Below are 17,123 nucleotides of genomic sequence, written 5' to 3' on the forward strand. Positions count from 1 at the left end.
ATTGAAATTCCCTATGAATTATTTAATAAAAAAAGGCTATAAACTGAATGAACATTAGAGATGATAACGCAAAATCTATTGACTAAGAAGAAAAATAAATCTTTTATTCAGGATACTTCTGACAAAACTTGATTTATACATTCACCTGAAGAGACCTATAATGAGGAGTTAAAAATACAAACTTTTTTTATCGGAAAGGAGCAATGAGATCTGTCTCTTACTTGGTGTGCGTGCGTACTTGAGTAAGGTGCATATGTAAAAAACAAATGCCCGATAATGGATGCAGGAGTTCAGGTCTGCTTGTTCACATACCACTTCCTTTGTAAAAGGAATAGTAGAGTGGCTGTTCCTTTGTATATTTAGACTTCTGCAGCCCATGTCACAGATAAGCCTGTAATTCACTGATGATAATTCTGAGACTTACAGAAACATCCCATTCTGGCCCCAATATGATAAATCAAGCTTCAGCTACAAGCTTTGAAGGGGGAGCAGAAGAACAGATTTTTAATGAAGTTGAGGAGGAATAATTGATTAATACCCTGTGCTTCACTGGATGCTATATCACCAGAATTTTCTTCTTGAAATTAAATCCTTGATCAAACCGTTCTACTGTCACTTTATTTGTTGAGGCAAAGGGTTCGCCTTCGGTTCAAGTACTGACTTACAAATTTTATACAGTTGATAAAATGTATCAACTCAATGTATCCTCAAGTATGTTGAGGAGGTTGCTTGGTGTACCTTTTTCATGGAAACCTTATTTTCTTACTTTCAATTACCTGATTTTTTTTCTGGTAAAACAGTGCTAGAAAATGCTATCAAGAGAAAGGGGGGAAAGTTAATTCTTCACAATTTTACTTATAGATGAAGTAATCTTGCAAGAAGGCAATAGTAGACGGAACAGAAATGGATGAAACTTTACAGGAGTAAGAACACAAAAGAAACTCGCTAAATGGTCACTTGTGCAAAAATACTCAGCAACTAAAGCATCAGTTCTTAGAAAGTTTGGCAAATACCCGAGCATCACAGCATGTGTTTAGTTACTTATGTATAGGCACCTGAATTTCAAAATCTTGAGTTTCTTAATTTAAAAATCAGTAAATTAAAAGTTAATTTAATAGAACCTACACTGTGAGTCAGGGGGAGATTTAAAGGGAAATCTCAGGATAGTGGTATATTCTGGCATCCTCTGCTGATTGTTTAGTCGTATGCATCAATAGTTACCCTAATTATAACTTCTATTTTCTAAATCAAGATTAGATAGTGATTTGGAGTCACTGCGGTGTCTCAGAATGGTTTCTTGAGGAATTTTTGGTATCTCTTGCTCCCTGATTTTGGTAAAAAGGTAAGACTTGATCTAAGTGCTTGCTAGCTTGTGTTGGAAGCTCATAGTTTAGCTCCTTAGTTTATTCACTAAAAAGCAGTGTATTATGAAGAAGTGAAAAGTGACTGACTATTGAAATTTGAGCATGGGACTCTTGAATATGCACACATTATGCTGATTCCAAAGTCAGTGGCCTGATACCAGTTCAGGTGGGCTGCGGTGGAACTGAGCCACTGCTAAGTACTTTCACAAATACGATCATCTGTGCTGCGGAAAGCCGGTGTGCAGTGAACACAGGTTATTGTGTGCAGGAGTGAGAGGACACGTAAATTGCTCTATATCTGTGTATTGCTTGGATTTGATTTTGGGATTTTCTTGTAGAAGATGGATGGGAATAGAAGAGTTAATTGTAGTAGGCCCTGTGTCTATAGGGATGTGTAGTTGCAATACTTTCATTTAGAGTTGAAATAAACATTATAGTACTTCAGTGCTACCAGCCTTACAATAATATGCAGGCTCATTGCCAGAGCTGTTGTAAAAGCAGTTGTACCAGCTTTCATAAGAAGGTCTTGGAGGTCAGTTAAGTGTCTGCCTGGGACCAGTAAGCCCTTATTACTGACTATGTTGTGGAAGTAGGACGTACTAGATCTTGGAGAGCCTACTGTAGTAGTAGCGGTTGCAAACCATAGTATTCATGATCTTGGAGGCAACGTGCATGGAAATGCACTGGTATTATTGGAAACAGTTTTCTAGATGGCAAAGGTTGTTTAAAGATCTGGGAACTCTGAGCTTGTAAAATATTTATGTAGCATACTTTGGCTATCTTTTAGCCACTTGTGTTGGTAGTCTGCTGAAACAAATGGCTTCTTGATGGTGTGTTTCTCTTAAAGGGATCAATTGATTAAAGCGTTTGTTAATTCACTAGTCAAGCAATACCTATAAATCCTGTCTTTTGATATAACTTTAAATAACAGAGCATTTGTGTGCTTGTATATATCTTTCTGAAAGAGGAAAAGAAGCTTCCATACTTCACAGCAACTGTACTTTAAAAATACCCATCATTGCCTATGGAACGCTTTCTAACTGTGTCTTTTCACATAAGAATTTTGCACTTCCTTTACAGTGACAATTTGCAGTAGAACAGCATGCTTTATTTTTGGCAATCTTCTTAAAAGGGCCTAGATTAAGATCTCTGACCTACAGTTGTTGTAAATAGAAGTCTTTTTGTTATAAAGCCTTTTAAAGTTGTTACCTTTTTGTGTTAATTGATTAAAATATGTACTGTGTTGGCCCAAGTTCCTCTTGCTAATTGGATAAAATGAAACCAGAGACTAGATATAAAAATCAACAATATAACTTCCTTGTTGGGAAGGTTGACTATTATTTTGATAGGCTCTGTTTGCCTGTTGTGGGCATGTATATATGTGTGTTCTAGCCCCGAGACCCCTGAGACTGACATCCTGCTTTACTAGGTCTGTCTGTCTAAATGTTACAGAACAGATGGTTAATTCAAAAACAAGAGTATTAAAGCTGAGTAGCTAAATCTGATCTAAAAATGAGGTTGCCAAAACAAGCTGCTGTATTTGATGTAGCTGCTGAATTGGTCTTTTATTTGATACAAAGGCAAACCTCAGTCTAATGTCTAAATGCAAAGAGGTTGGTCATTTCAAAATTTTTTCAGCTTTTAATTTCTCTCAGAACGTATAACTTCAAGCAGTAAGTTGCTTATATATTGTAGGGCTCCCAGAAGATAAAAAGGCTTATTTCAAATCCATTGTTTTTTCTGGGCTTATCACTGTGGTCCTGGGTTCTAAAAGTAACAAAGACAAATTGCAGCAGTGGAATAAGGCTGACACCCGATTTTCAACTTGCCATGATTTGTGCTTTTTTTTTTTTTCCTATTTAGGTGATCAGTGAAATGAGAAGAAAAAAGCAAATTGTTAGAAGAAAGCATTATTGTGTTTACAGGCAAATTCTTTCTCTTGTTGTCAACAAACAGGATAGATAATTTGAGACAGGTATTGTGCCAGAAGAAGCCTTTAGATGATCTAATCCAACCTGCACACTACAGATCTGAGTTATCTCTGGACTGGGCCTAATTGTAAATGAATCTACATGCATGTGTACTGATACAAAAGGGATTAAAGCATTTATTTTCTGCATTCATCCTGTTGGGATTATTTCTTAGGGACACCATTTCACACTAACCCGCTTTCCTACTTTCAGATGAAACAGATGAGCAGACTGATGCTGTTTATCTCAGCCCTTGGGGGTTTAAATACTTACGATTCTTCTATGAGCTGCTGGAAGTTATAGTCACTTTTCAGGAATCTCTGACCTTGCAATCCATTTTTCTATGGTGGATTGAGTATTTGATCTTAAAAAGAGTTCTGTATGTGACTTTTGGGGGGTTATTTTTCACTTATGTGATGCTGTAAGATGAGCTATTACATTTTTTAGGAATACTTTATCTCAAATCTTAACGCGTGACATAAAGGTAGCTTGATCATTGTGTAAAAGTTGGAGAAAGCAGTGAAGTTATTTGTATATGCTTCTGCCTTGATAAATGCCTTTAAAGTTAAAAAAATCAGGCTTTCAAATCTTTATTTGCTTTTGCTGGTTCTTCTAATGTTTAACTGTGTATGAAAGGTGTCAGGCGAACAGGTGGAAACTGGATCCTTCCATCTGTTCAATTTACACTGCAAGTTTTGTGGGTAGAATTGCACTTGCTGGGTAAGAATCTAAAATCTCAACTTCTTGTGGGGTAACCCACTATTTGCTGTAGAGAGGACATTGCTTTACTTGGCTGCATTTTTAAATGCTAGGTGAAATCTTGATTTCCATGGGGCTTTTGGGTTTTTCTTAGAAGAATGAGTTGGTTTTGGTTCTTTTAAAATTCTGCTTCTCCTAACTGGCCTCAAGACCCTTTTATTTCAGGGACTTTGACAGCTCTGTTGAAGCTATCGGCCATATCCTCAGGCTTCTGGAAGTGATGGTCTTGAGAGGGGGAGTCATTTGAAATACCATCTATTTGTCTGCTGATCTGTGATTAGGGCATAGGGTTAGATGTTCATACCTCAAGTTCTTGGTCACAACTTGAAATGGCCCCTTCAAACCTGGTGAAAGAACAAAGTTCAGGAACTAGAGAAACCTTGGCGAAGCTTGGAGAAAGCAATACATCAGGGAAGAAATTGGCAGAGGCACCAAAGTGACTGAGAGCAGATGGAGTGTTGTCATCAGTTGCAAAATCAGTGTAAATACTTCCAGAAAATTACTCTTTCTCTGCTCTTGCCAAACACAAGGAACAGGAGCCATAAATACCATTGGCAAATTGTTTTAGCTGCCAGTGAGCATCCTGCAGTTGTAATCAACAAGTTGGAATTCTCCCTTGCAGTGCTGGGCAACGGCTGCTGCGGAAATGTTGCATTAGTGGTGATAAAATACACCTTTTTGGTTCTTGCCTAAAGACAATGGATTTTCACAGTTGTCACAGTTCTGTTGCTGTGCTATTCTGGTGGGTTATATCAACAGTAAAAATGAGATCTGCCCCCCCCCCCCCAGATTGTTCCTTGTGGTTGTGTTGTATGGTACGACTTTCCTGGTTTAGTGTGGTTCTGTGCTGGGCTGTAAGTTATTTCATATGTATTACCATTGCATAACTGGTAACCGATCTGTCCTCCCAAATGCGCAGTTTTGGGATCCTGTCATGTTTATAAAATGTGTCTGGCTGGCTGCCACTAAATTGACCACTATGGTGCATGGTTTATAAGGGGATGGCTACCTCTAAATGAAAATGAGCCACAAGGCATGATGAGTTACTAGATCACTAATGTATGAGACGTGTGTCTCTCTTGAACCCTTGTTACCCAGGAAAATGAATGTTGGAGTAGAGAATGTAAGATGGAGAGTGTTTGGTTTTAATTTCTGAAATCTCTGTTTGTACTGATCCAAATTCCATTTCCATGGAAACTGGAAGTTTAGTACTCTCGCTTGTCAACTTCAGCTGCTGGCTGGCTTTGGGGAGACTAAATTGTTCCCTTACACTAAACCTTTCAGAATTGAGAGTCATGTTGGTATATTAGCACCATGTATTTTGTGGAGACTGAGAAATTATAACTAGAATTACTTCATGCATTTAATTTCTGAGAGATGCTTAACTTTAACTGCTTACAGATCAGAGATCTAAACGTTCAGAGCTCGTGACAGGTTATTTAATTGTTGAATTGTCACGTACATGATTTATAAGATCATAGTTTCTTTCCTGATGGGGTGGTTTCTTCATTATGGTGTAGTTTTACAGATTATGAAGCAAACCCAATTCTTTTATTAGCTGACTGTGCAGTAATGCAGGTGTCCTCTCTTGCCTTGTACCAGCCGTGGAATGCTGTGCATGCGTCAGCTACAGCAACAATTTACACCTAAAGATATCATGAATCTGCACTCTAAGTGACTCTGGGGCTCAACTGCACTACCTCATTATGAAAATTTTCTAACTTCTGGTTATGCTCTTGCCAGCAAGATGGAGCTCCCAGGCCTAGTCTGCGTGGAGTTTATAATGGCAGAGCGGCTATGCCAAATCCAGGGGGGAAGTAGGTGAAGGCTTAACTTTCTGGAAGAAGCCCTGAAGGAACTGATGGCTCTCCCTGCTTCGAAGTGGAATAGGGCTGTTGAGAAGATCATGGAGAATATAAAAAATGTACCACTATATTGTGTTCAAGACAAGAGTTGATAGGAGAAACTTAGAATCCTTTGGTTGATCAGTAAGTGTTCTCTATTGTGAGAAGGTAACTTTTCTGTTCTTGAAGCTTTGGCTGATTGAGTGAAACTTTTTTTTCCTAATAACTTAGACATACTTTATCAGCGTTCCACTTTCTCTTAGAGCTGCTTTGGGGAGCATTATAATCACTACAATTACTATTTGAAAGCAAGTACTCTTTATAGATTGGCACTTCTGTATTTCTGCAACTTGTACCGTTCACTTTAATGTACAAGAACATGACACAGTAAAAGTATATTGAGTGTATGGGGAAACAGCATTATGTTAGAGATTTGTAGCCAGAAATGTGTTCGCTTACTCCTTCTTCGGTGTAGAATAGATAGTAGTGTAAAATAGTAGTGTAGTAGTGCCTGTGTGGGCTATTAACTCTATATGTTTGGGTCCTGATTCTGCATGTAGAACAGCTTCACCAGAAACACTGATGCCGATTTGGCTTCCAACAGGTGCACTAAACTTCAAGTCCTCTTCTCTGTAGGTAGGTATTTGAGGCTTAAAATATTCAGTTGTCAGTCAGGGCAGGTGACCTGCTTCCACGTAGGTGATGTATTCTGTGAGCACAGCTGGCATGCAGGCTGTGCTGGATGTGTATGAACAGAAACAAGGTTGCAGAAAGAGCTCCTCTCAGTTTTTTGTGCAGTAATATGGCGGTTTGAAAGAACATAAACTGTTTTGGTAGGTAAATAGTACTACTTTTAAAATAAAAAAGTTAAAACTTTCAGCTTTCTAAATAAGCTACAGCAAGGTGCCATTTTGATTTCAAAAAATGACTAAGGTGGTTCTGAAGCAGTGCCTGAGATCTTAGCTTAGCAGAGATGTCTCCCAAACATTTAAGAAAAAATTGTTTGCACTTAAGAACTTAGATCTAATTTTGTGCATTTTAGGGTTTCTTTTATCTGACAGAAGTATCAGTTTGTTCATTAGTATATTTTTTCCTTTAATGATCATGAGGTCAGTAAACTAAGTAGTATCAGGAGTGAAAAGGGAGAATCATTTGATTTGGACATACTCTTCTGTCATCAGCTGAAATCTTCTGGAGATCTGTCTTCCTGCCTGGATGCCCGTTTTAATTCCAGATTTTACTGTGCTTGCTTGTTTAGGTGCAGTATAGCAGGCTTGTTTAAGGGGACATTGTCTTGGGAACTGGCAACATCGCTGCTGTGATGGCCTTGTCCGTTGTCTCTTGAGGTAGGAGGTTCCAGGTTCATTCTAAAATATGAGGGACTCTTCCCCTGCTGTGATGGCTGGAATTCAGTTGGAATTTGCCAATATAAAACCAGGAGCTGGTAGCAAAAAAAGACATGCGGTTTTCTTAGAACATAGATACAGGGTTGGGGGAGAAAGAGCCAGAAGTAACCATAATTGAATAATTTCGTTGCTACCTGTAAAGACTAGGTGTAGCCAAGAAATCTTGTTTGTATTAAGAAGTTTGCCTTATGTTTGAAACGTGTTGCCATAATGATTTTTTGGGAATGACTTTTGTTTTCTGTTCCAGCAGTCAGTAAGTCTAAAAGCTAAAGATGAGTATTAAGAAGGTACACGTACAAGGTAAACCTTTACTTGGGGAAAATACTCCCAAATTACCTGCAGCTAAATGCAGAAACAGTAAGTAACTGTTGGAGCTGTAACAATGGAGCTTCTAATCTTCTTTAAAACGTTACTTGAAGAGGTGCTTTAACATACAAAAATGCTTTCCTCCTGCTGGTGTTTCTTATCTTGCACATGAATTTAAATGAATAAATATGAAAACCTCAAGTAAACTTAAGCACAACTTCTCTTCATGTGTAGCAGGTGTTATTTAAAGGGCCAAGCCAGGATATCTGTGTGCCCAGTCAGGCAATTATTCAGCTGCTGCTTATCTGAGTGAGGAGGTTATTCAGCTGCTTGTTTCATCCCTGGTGTTCAGTTCTCCCATGATTACTTGACTTCTCTCCACTTATATAGGTTACAGATTTAAAGAAAAATTTTAAATCAGTAACAGTGGAAAAGATGAGTATTATTGCATAAAAGCCTTGTGTGATGCAAGTTTATTGTAACTGACTGATTCAAAATCTTGTGAGGTTTCATTCCTCTCACAAGTGGGAATAATCTTACATTGTTCTCACTGAAAATGGTTTTCTGTCCATGTTGTACAATGGTCATGCAGTTTGAGCGTAACAGGTGATGTTTACCAGGGATTTTGTTATTTATGCTTTGTTCAGTGTATGTAGAAAGCTAAGATGCAGGTAAACAACTTCAGAAATACATAAATGCTGAACTTTTTTCCTTTTTTCCACCTCCATGTAATATGACTAGATAATAGACATAAACATAATCATATATAAACATAATAAATAAGATAATCTGGTTTCTGGTGCTATTAGTCAGTTGTTGATACCTGTAAATATCTATCCCCTCCGCCCAGAATCTAAGAGTTAAGATTCTCATTCATGTCATTCTTGGACGTAATTTGCTTACCAATAGTCACGCTATTTACATTATACTACTTATTTTTAGAAGGCTCAAGGAGTTATGTTGTAATTGAATTACTGTGAAGAGTGATCTGATCCATTATCTACCACATAGTCAGGCCTGGTCAAATGGCTTTTAATGGCATTAAATAATAACCTCATTAGTACTAGGAATATACATGTTTTCCCCAGAATCATAGTTTGTTAAGAATCACAAGCACATAAAAAACTAGCAGCATCTCATAGTCTTGTACTGTAACACAGCTGAATGCGAAGGAAAGCACTCGAGCTGCTCTGGGTCGTAAACATTTGGCCATTCTGTCCCTAAAGTAGATAGGGGCTTATACTTGGCTGTAACTGATTTTACTTTGTATGAGGACTTATGTACTATGCTATCAGTAAAAGCAGACAAAATTAAAAAGCTCTTTCATGCCTCTTGTGTTTCTCGTAACATGCAAATGTTAGTAGTGGCAGACCTGCAGTTATATTTGCTTTCAGAAGAAGATGGTGACTTCTAACTCTCATCTTGAAGAGATGAAAAGCTCCTTTCGCTGAAGACAGTAGCACCAGTTCATTCACACCTTGGATTAAAAAACTGGTTTTGTCTTGGTGACTTAGCTCTAAATCTTATGTTTCTAAGACTTATGTAGACCATAAACCATGCTATGAAAATAACTTTTGGTTGGCTTTTCAACTAATATACATAAGAAGCCAATTCTGAAGTCCTTAGAATAGTAATTGTGGTTGGTTTATGAGCGTACTTCTTAAACTGATGGATTTCCCTTGCACCCCTTTATAACAATGTACACTTCTATGTGTGTAGTTCCAGGTTTATTTTAGGCAATATGTATTTAATTAATGTAGTTGGCTAATAGAATCAACCTCTGTGCCCCAAATGATATTTCCTTTTGGTGTCTTAATAGCTATTCTGAGGTATTGTGTCCTGTTATGTTTTTAATGTGAAACATTCTTAGAGCTTAATATTGATGTCATCACTGCTTAGTCTGTTCTCCTTCATAGGGAATACAGATCTGGGATTTTCCCTTCTGTAACTGCATTGTAACTTGCCTTATGGGGTGCTTCATATTTGCTTTCACATGATGCAGTAGACCAAGGGCCAGCAATGTTGATTCTGTACTTTCAAGGGATGACTGTTTTGATATGTATCTGATGTAAGCAGTGAACTGGATTGCATGTGGATTACTTCTTTCTGCTGCAAATGGAAATAAAATATTTCATCTTGCCCCTTCCTACAGCAACAACAACTAAAATAGGGTGAATGATGATGAACAGATCCTAATTTGCGGTTTATCCAATGAGCCATTTGGCTACAGCGTACTGATAGGCACACCTTTCATGTTTTTGAGATGGCCGGCATTTTGTTTAGAAGAATGACATACTGTACTTTTACATGCTGCCCAGCGTTTTGCACATGGTTTAAGTTTAATGATTTGTTCTTTATTTTGTTTTGCCTGCAACTCACTTTAACATTTCCTGGAAGGTATTCCAGAATGGAGTAGCTGTGGGGAGAGCTATGTGTGCTTGTCAAAGACACCTCATTTGTATGGCCTTGAAGACTCGTGTTGCTGTCTGTGAAAGGCAACTCTGCAAGTTAAGAATGAACTGGTTTGCAGTTTCAGTAGTCATGGAGATCTGCGTCCAGACATTTACGAGGGCTGAGGCGTATTTGGTGACAAACACTTAAGTTACCTTCTCCAGCTTGGTCCGTGTTGACCTCTCCAGTAAGAGACTAGCAGCACTTTCCTGTATCTTCCAATTTCTGTGACCTTCTGCAGAACATTGCAAGGTTCTCAGCTTGGTTTTAGGTGAGGCTTTTTGTAGGTATGTATTATTGCTGCGATTTTAAATGAGAATAGGTGGTGGTCTACGTATATGAGGAACTTTTCTGAACTCTGCATTCAGTCTAATTTTTGTGTTTCTTTTTGGATAAAACATGCACAAGAGAGATTTCTGGATACATTGATTTATTTTGGTGAATGAACTTTCAATTCTGAATGATGCAATGAAAGCAAATATTTGCAAGGCGAAATGATGGTGTAGGTGTGTTTTACTCTTCAGGTTTCCCTGTGAGGCTGCCATCTATGCCTTAGGTTTGCCATAGATGAAGTCTGCTGCTATGATCAAGGGCTTTTCTAGGACATAAGATGCTACAATATTAAATATTGTGGAAGTTTTGTGCATACATATGAATTATATTTGTATTTCAGCTATGGAGTAATATCCAATGGATGATGTACTCTTATAGTCAAGTGACATCAGTCTCGCTTTTATTGCATTAGTCAGGTAATGTAAGCCAATTTCAATTAATGTTGGGTAGGAACAAGCTTGAAACAGAATAACTTTTCAGTTGGATTGCTACTAGCTTGCCATGCTGGCAGTACTACTGCAAAAATGAAATAATTGTTGGTCTGTCAATGGTAAACTGCCAAGAAAATGCTGATGCTGATTTTAATGCATTTAAAAAATTTAACAATTATGTAACAGCATATTAACAATTACTTATTAACACTGCAGCTTTGGTAGCTTGGGAGGCTTCACTCTAAAAATTGATTTTTTTAATTTTTTTTTTTTAATTTTGTTTCCAAGAAGCAAACATTAAGAATATGGGTTTTGAGTTGTATGGTTGTTTTTTTTTTTTGTGTGTGTGAATATGATAACTTAGTGAAATGTCTTAGCTGTGAAATCTCTTTTTTTTATTATAAAGAGTTCTTTTGGAGGTGACTGAACCAATGTTTTTGTCCTATCTTACTTCCATCTTAAAAATATTTTGTGTAACAAAGAAATAATTGCATGATGATGCCTGGTCACTTTTTATGAAATCTAATAATTGCTCTCATACAGGGTATTAAGTCCTATGCAAAGTATGTGCTTTCCTCCATCAAATTAATCTCAAGGGCAAGAAGGACAAAAATGACTGGAATAAAGAGTAGAGAAATAAGATTTTTATTTTCAAATGAAAAAAACAAGCAATGTCCTTTCTAAAATGTATCTGAGAAATGAAAGTGAATAATAAGGGTGTCTGGGCATATTAATGCTGGTGGGGTTTGATGTTTTTTCCTCTGCTACGCATCAAATATAGATAACTCTTGTTGCTGCTAATCCTCTGTTGGACATAGCCTTAAAAAATTTAGCTACGCCTTCTAAAGATCTGGACTACTTAAACTTTAATTCCTCTTCTGAAAGTTTTTCTGTTGAAACAAAAAAGTAATGTTTTGCTCTGCTATTGGCTGGGTGGCTGCAGACAGCCCTTTTTGCCTTCTAGTGGAGAAGGCACAGCGAGTACGAGCATGCACCCAATGTGCGGGGAGGGTGGGACTCCTGATGTGTTTTGCTGAAGACCTAGATATCAAAAGCATCTCTTCTTTCCATCAGTTGAAAAGTTGCTCCAGGTTGTATAATGCTTTGCTGTCTAGGTGAACTCTGCTGTAGCCGGGAGTGCATCACTTCCACACTGTCACTGGTGGTGCCTTATGCCACTGGGCTCTCACATCTGCCTGGTGAACGCTTGAAGAAAAGCTAGTTTTTGCCTTCTGCAAATACCACCAGCACAGTGGGGTGCGGAGATATCTTAATTTCTGAAGTAGTATGCTCTCCATATGCTACGTAAAATCTTTTAAAGTTTTTTTGTTGTTGTTTTTTTGTGTGCAGTGTTGTAAAAGCTGTGGGTCAGCTATTAGATTTTTCTGTCAATTCTAGCAGTCTATTACTTGCGGTAAGGGAAGACTTGCTCCTGAAAATGCTGATAAAAGGCTGTGCTAAGCAGTGAATGCAGTCACATTTGATTTCTGTGTAGCACAGGTTTGAAAGCCAGTGGTCTTGCATTGCTTTGTTTATTGTTGTTTTTTCCCCCTCATTTCATTTCTGAATGCCTCCTGTGAAAGTTTTTAAAATCTTACTGAATGCTTTGCCGACTATGTTTTTCTAGTCCTTTTGTGGGAATTATTAGCTTTCCTGTGATAATCATATCATACATAGAGAATTACTTGAAAACTACTTACCTGGCCTTTGTATCTTTTGTTTTTCTTACAGTCCTGCCTGCCTTGCAGATCTGGACTAACACAAAGAACAATTAGCTACAGTGTTCCTGAAAGAAATTTGGCGAAGGAAGCTAGTACTGACCTAAACTGTTGGATTTTTGGGAGCAAAATATGTCTTTTATGTCAAATGATACACTTTGGTTGCAAGTTAAAGGTGCTTCTGCCCAACAGCGTTACCCATTCTTTCTTTAGCACAAAGCGTCCACTTGGCAAGTCAAGATTATTAAATAGCGTTGCTGCCCTTGTAGCTGGTTTGTAGAACTTCACTCCAAAAATTATCTACTTAGCAGTAGTTTCAGTTAAACTCTGGTATTGGAAATACAGAGAAGTCTCAACACAGGCAGTTGGTGCTATGGCAGAAAACCACCTTTCATTCTACAATATAGAATTATTTAGCTGTAGTCCATCAGGTGAAAAATCAATCATCTTTTGTGCTTCTGTCTGCAAAGAGAATGCTTAATCACTGCAGCTGAATGTAATTTCATGTGCAACTGGTGTGTTATATCACAAAAAGAGCTATAGGTTGATACTTTTCTTCTTTCGTGGAGCTGAATAAAATTTTCATTGCTATAGATGTATTTCTTCTTTCCAACTGAAGAGATTGTCTGAACTTGGACATCTTTCAGTGATTATAAACAGCAATAGCTAGTAAAGATGTTTGAATGTCGGTTTTAACTCAAACAATTAAGATGTCATTAATGTATTGAAAAGTGGCCCATTTTCTAGCTGTAAAGTGGTATTTTCACTTAATATTTGGTTAATCTTGGAGACTGTGTAAATGTACTTTAAAGCTTTTGATAGTTTTAAACCGTAAACATGCTAATACTAAGTCAAATGAGTTGGTGCATTCTTAACATAATACTTAATCCTTAATATTAATAACTGAGTTGTAGCTGTGTTTTTTCACAAAGCATTTATTTAAAGAGGAAGCAGTATAGGTTTTCACTTGATGAGGCAACAAGAAGCACACGATAGAAGAAAAACAAATGCAGACCCTCTGGGGATATTTGTACTCTTTCTTCCCAATGGAGGTTTAGGTGTCTATATGGCAATTCCATAAGGACCACTTAAGGGCATTATTGAGGCTCTTGTGGGCATTACGACTCCCTGTTTGATTTGGAAATGGGTGCTATCAATGGGGTAATTACTGTTTTGTGCTGGTCTCTGGAAGTAGAATTGTCTCATGTCACTGTGGGAATTAGCGTAGGGAAGAAGGAACTGGACAAATTCACGTTCAGTATGTGTCTTGAGTAAATATGAAAACCTTTGTGTGTGAATTCTTTTGTTCTTTTGTCTACAGAAGATCATAAACTAGAAATCGGGGAGCATTTAAAAGTACAGCAAAACGTGATCAAGTGATTTGTGTAAATGGTGAAAAGAACAGTGTGCAGGTGAATAAAAGCACCTTCTCTAGCGTGTGGTACACCAGTGATGTAGGACAACAACAGATTTCTTTGGAAATGCTGTCAATACTGCTCACTGCTCCTTATTGCTCTTACAGAATCATAGAATCATTTAGGTTGGAAAAGACCTTTAAGGTAGAGTCCAACCGTAAACCTAATATTGCCAAGTCCACCACTAAACCATGTCCCTAAGCACCATGTCTACATGTCTTTTAAATACCTCCGGGGTGGTGACTCAACCACTTCCCTGGGCAGCCTGTTCCAGTGCTTGACAATCCTTTTCGGTGAAGAATTCTTTCCTAATATCCAATCTAAACCTCCCCTGGCGCAACTTGAGGCCATTTTCTCTCATCCTATCACTTGTTACCTGGGAAAAGAGACCAACACCCACCTCTCTACAACCTCCTTTCAGGTAGTTGTAGAGAGCAAGAAGGTCTCCCCTCAGCCTCCTTTTCTCCAGGCTAAACAACCCCAGTTCCCTCAGCCGCTCCTCGTAAGACTCATGCTCTAGACCCTTCACCAGTTTCGTTGCTCTTCTTTGGATGCGCTCCAGCACTTCAATGTCTTTCTTGTAGCGAGGGGCCCAGTCTTGCAGCATTATAAACTGCTTTAACCTTGGAAGAAGTGAATCTGAATTATGGGTAAAGGCCTACTGATGGGGAAAAAAAAAAGAATGGTATTATAAGAAGAGGGGATAGAGGTGGTGAAGTATCCTTCAACCAGAGAAGTTATCTTCTTGGAATACAGGGGTGAAGTACCTGTCTTACTATGTTATCTCTGTAGCATTTCAAAAGAGACTTGAGAGGCTAAGGATTGTGACACACTTGAGTTACAATAGTTTAACAAGCTAATATGCATCTGCTGAGCTGTGGTAACTTTGTGCAGGTTCTTACCCATTCTCATTCAAGTTAAAATGCTTTGGTATAAACTTCTTTGCTTGCCTTTAAGCTAGTATATTTTACCTCATACTTAGAGGGCCGAATCTGGCAACTGCTAGCTCATTAATGCTCTGCCTTCTTAAGCTTGGTGTTTGTCTCGATGCATAGCAAGTTAAAGTCATTTGGAAACTTCACATGTCTTTAGGTTAAGTCTTTGAATGTGAGCCTGTAGCCCTTTCTAATCTGCCTTCTTAGTGAAAAAGTCCAAAGAAATCTTGGCTAGTGTTCATATAGTTCATACCATGGTTCCACTGTGAAACTGCTCGTGGTTAAGCTGTTAAACTCTTGCTGCAGTGTCTACATGCAGTTGGGAGCCTTACTCTGGCCACTGTGTCAGATGGGGTACTAGGTTAGCTGAATATGTGATCTGACCTACAGCTAGCTTTTCTTGTGTTGTTACTGGCAAAAGTAAGCAGTTAGTGTTTAAGGTAGAGCTTCTCCCTTAATTTCTTGTTTTGAAACCTTTAGGCCAAGGATAGTTGAAACACTCTGGTTTCAACCCAGCGCTGACTGAAACACCAGTGCTGTGCTCAGTTGCATATTACCTTTAGCAGGAATTATATTTGTGACCTCAGTTAAATTCTTATCCTGTCAAGTTCTTATCACCTTCAGTTGGAGCAAGACCAGCATCTTGTGTGGCGTAGTGACCATGCACACACAATATCAAAGACTCCTTTCTAAAAGAGAAGAGAAAAATAAAGTGCAACGAGATAGGAATGAGGGTTTTGAGTAACAGATGGGAGTCGAACAGGGGAACAATGAATCAGACTAATTTAATGCTGCTGATATTAGCCAAAAATGCTTGAAGCATATTGAAGGAAGATATTGACTCTATTTAAAGTAGTAAAGCCAGATAGATCTATCAGTTGGGAAATGTTTTATCGTCATTTTCTCTTCATTGTTGGAATCTGCTGGTTTAAGTCCATTTGCAGTGAGGTTTACCTAGTGAAGGAATAGGCTGATTAGCTTGTAAGGCAGCATGCAAGAAAGGATCTTTTCTCTCTTCTCCAATTTGAAAGCCTCCAAAGACTTTTCAGTAGAGATGAGCCCAGGCGTTAAACACTTACACTTGCTTATAACTATAGCTGTATGTGTTTTGCTCTGGTGGGGACTGTGGAAGGGAAGTTGTATATTTACTAGTGGTCTATTTCCAAAGTTTTGCAGTATCAAATGCTGGTGTAAGTCTTGCTTATAATGCAGTATTTGAACTGGCTGTCATGGGAAAGCAATCCTATCATGGGATAGCTCAGGTCTGGGGGTACCTTTTCGTTCAAGTAATTTCATTTGTTTCCACTTGGTATCTTAAGATCCTTTCATTAAGTCATATGAAGCATAAAGGGGAAAAATCACATTTTCATCAAATAATTTGCAAAGAGGTAGCACTGTACTGCAGCTTTGTGATGAAGAGTTTGGTCACTATGGAACTCTTGTACTCATAGTTTGGTTGTTTCTATGTCACGACTGTCTGGTGTACTCATAGTGCTACTGTTTGGATGTAGTAGCAAGATAGTATTTTTAAATGGGTTGGGATTATACTTTTCTTTTTCTAGAAACAAGCTGTGCATCTCTTATGCTCTAAAAGCTTTTTAACTCTTCCTGTAGTGTTTGTCATTTTCCAAGAAGGTCAAAACATCCTATTCAGCCTCTTTTGTCTCTGATATTTTCCATTTCAAAAACTGTTTCATTGTTTGTGGATGTTGGTTTTGAAAATATGCACACTTTGCCATTGACTATTTTGAAAGTTTTTTATGTAGATGGATTCCATTTGCCCTCAAGGAAGAAGCTATCCTAAGGCCTTAATTAGCTGTTTCTTGGTTTTCATTGAAATCCTGGAAACTGCAAGTGAGGGCTCATCAGAATTAGTGTAATTTGCATGGGATCTGAATCAGTGTTAACTAAAAACATCTCCAAATCTTGGGATGCTAATTTCATTTTTCTTCTGATCTGTTCCTCTCAGCTATATGCTGGCTGAGGAGGAATTAGATTTGTAATACCTTATCAAAAATGTTTGCAATTTTGCAAACAAAAAAATAACTAGGTTTGGGGAGGAGGGGAGGGGAATTTATTAAACCGTGTCTAGATGTAGTTGAAAAAAGAGCGTTGATAAAAACACATAAAAAGTTGGCAAAGTAGTGACTCATCAAAACAAACAGACTTATTTTCATATATTAGCAGATCT

The 17,123-nt window shown here is 38.0% G+C and overlaps 1 protein-coding gene across 2 annotated transcripts in view; it reads left to right on the top strand.

Moving 5' to 3' along the window:
- Positions 1–17,123, top strand: part of RASSF8 (Ras association domain family member 8) — a 93,808-nt gene that overhangs the window by 16,671 nt on the left and 60,014 nt on the right. The window contains exon 1 of one of the 2 annotated variants that reach the window (XM_076343353.1): positions 7,249–7,283. The exons of the other annotated variant lie outside the window; for it this stretch is intronic. The gene's annotated coding sequence lies outside the window, so the exon portion shown is untranslated. Of the gene's footprint in view, positions 1–7,248; positions 7,284–17,123 lie in introns of those variants that run through there. 2 annotated transcript variants of the gene reach the window in all.

This window comes from Aptenodytes patagonicus, chromosome 1 (genome assembly GCF_965638725.1).
Source record: "Aptenodytes patagonicus chromosome 1, bAptPat1.pri.cur, whole genome shotgun sequence".
Lineage (NCBI taxonomy): Eukaryota > Metazoa > Chordata > Aves > Sphenisciformes > Spheniscidae > Aptenodytes > Aptenodytes patagonicus.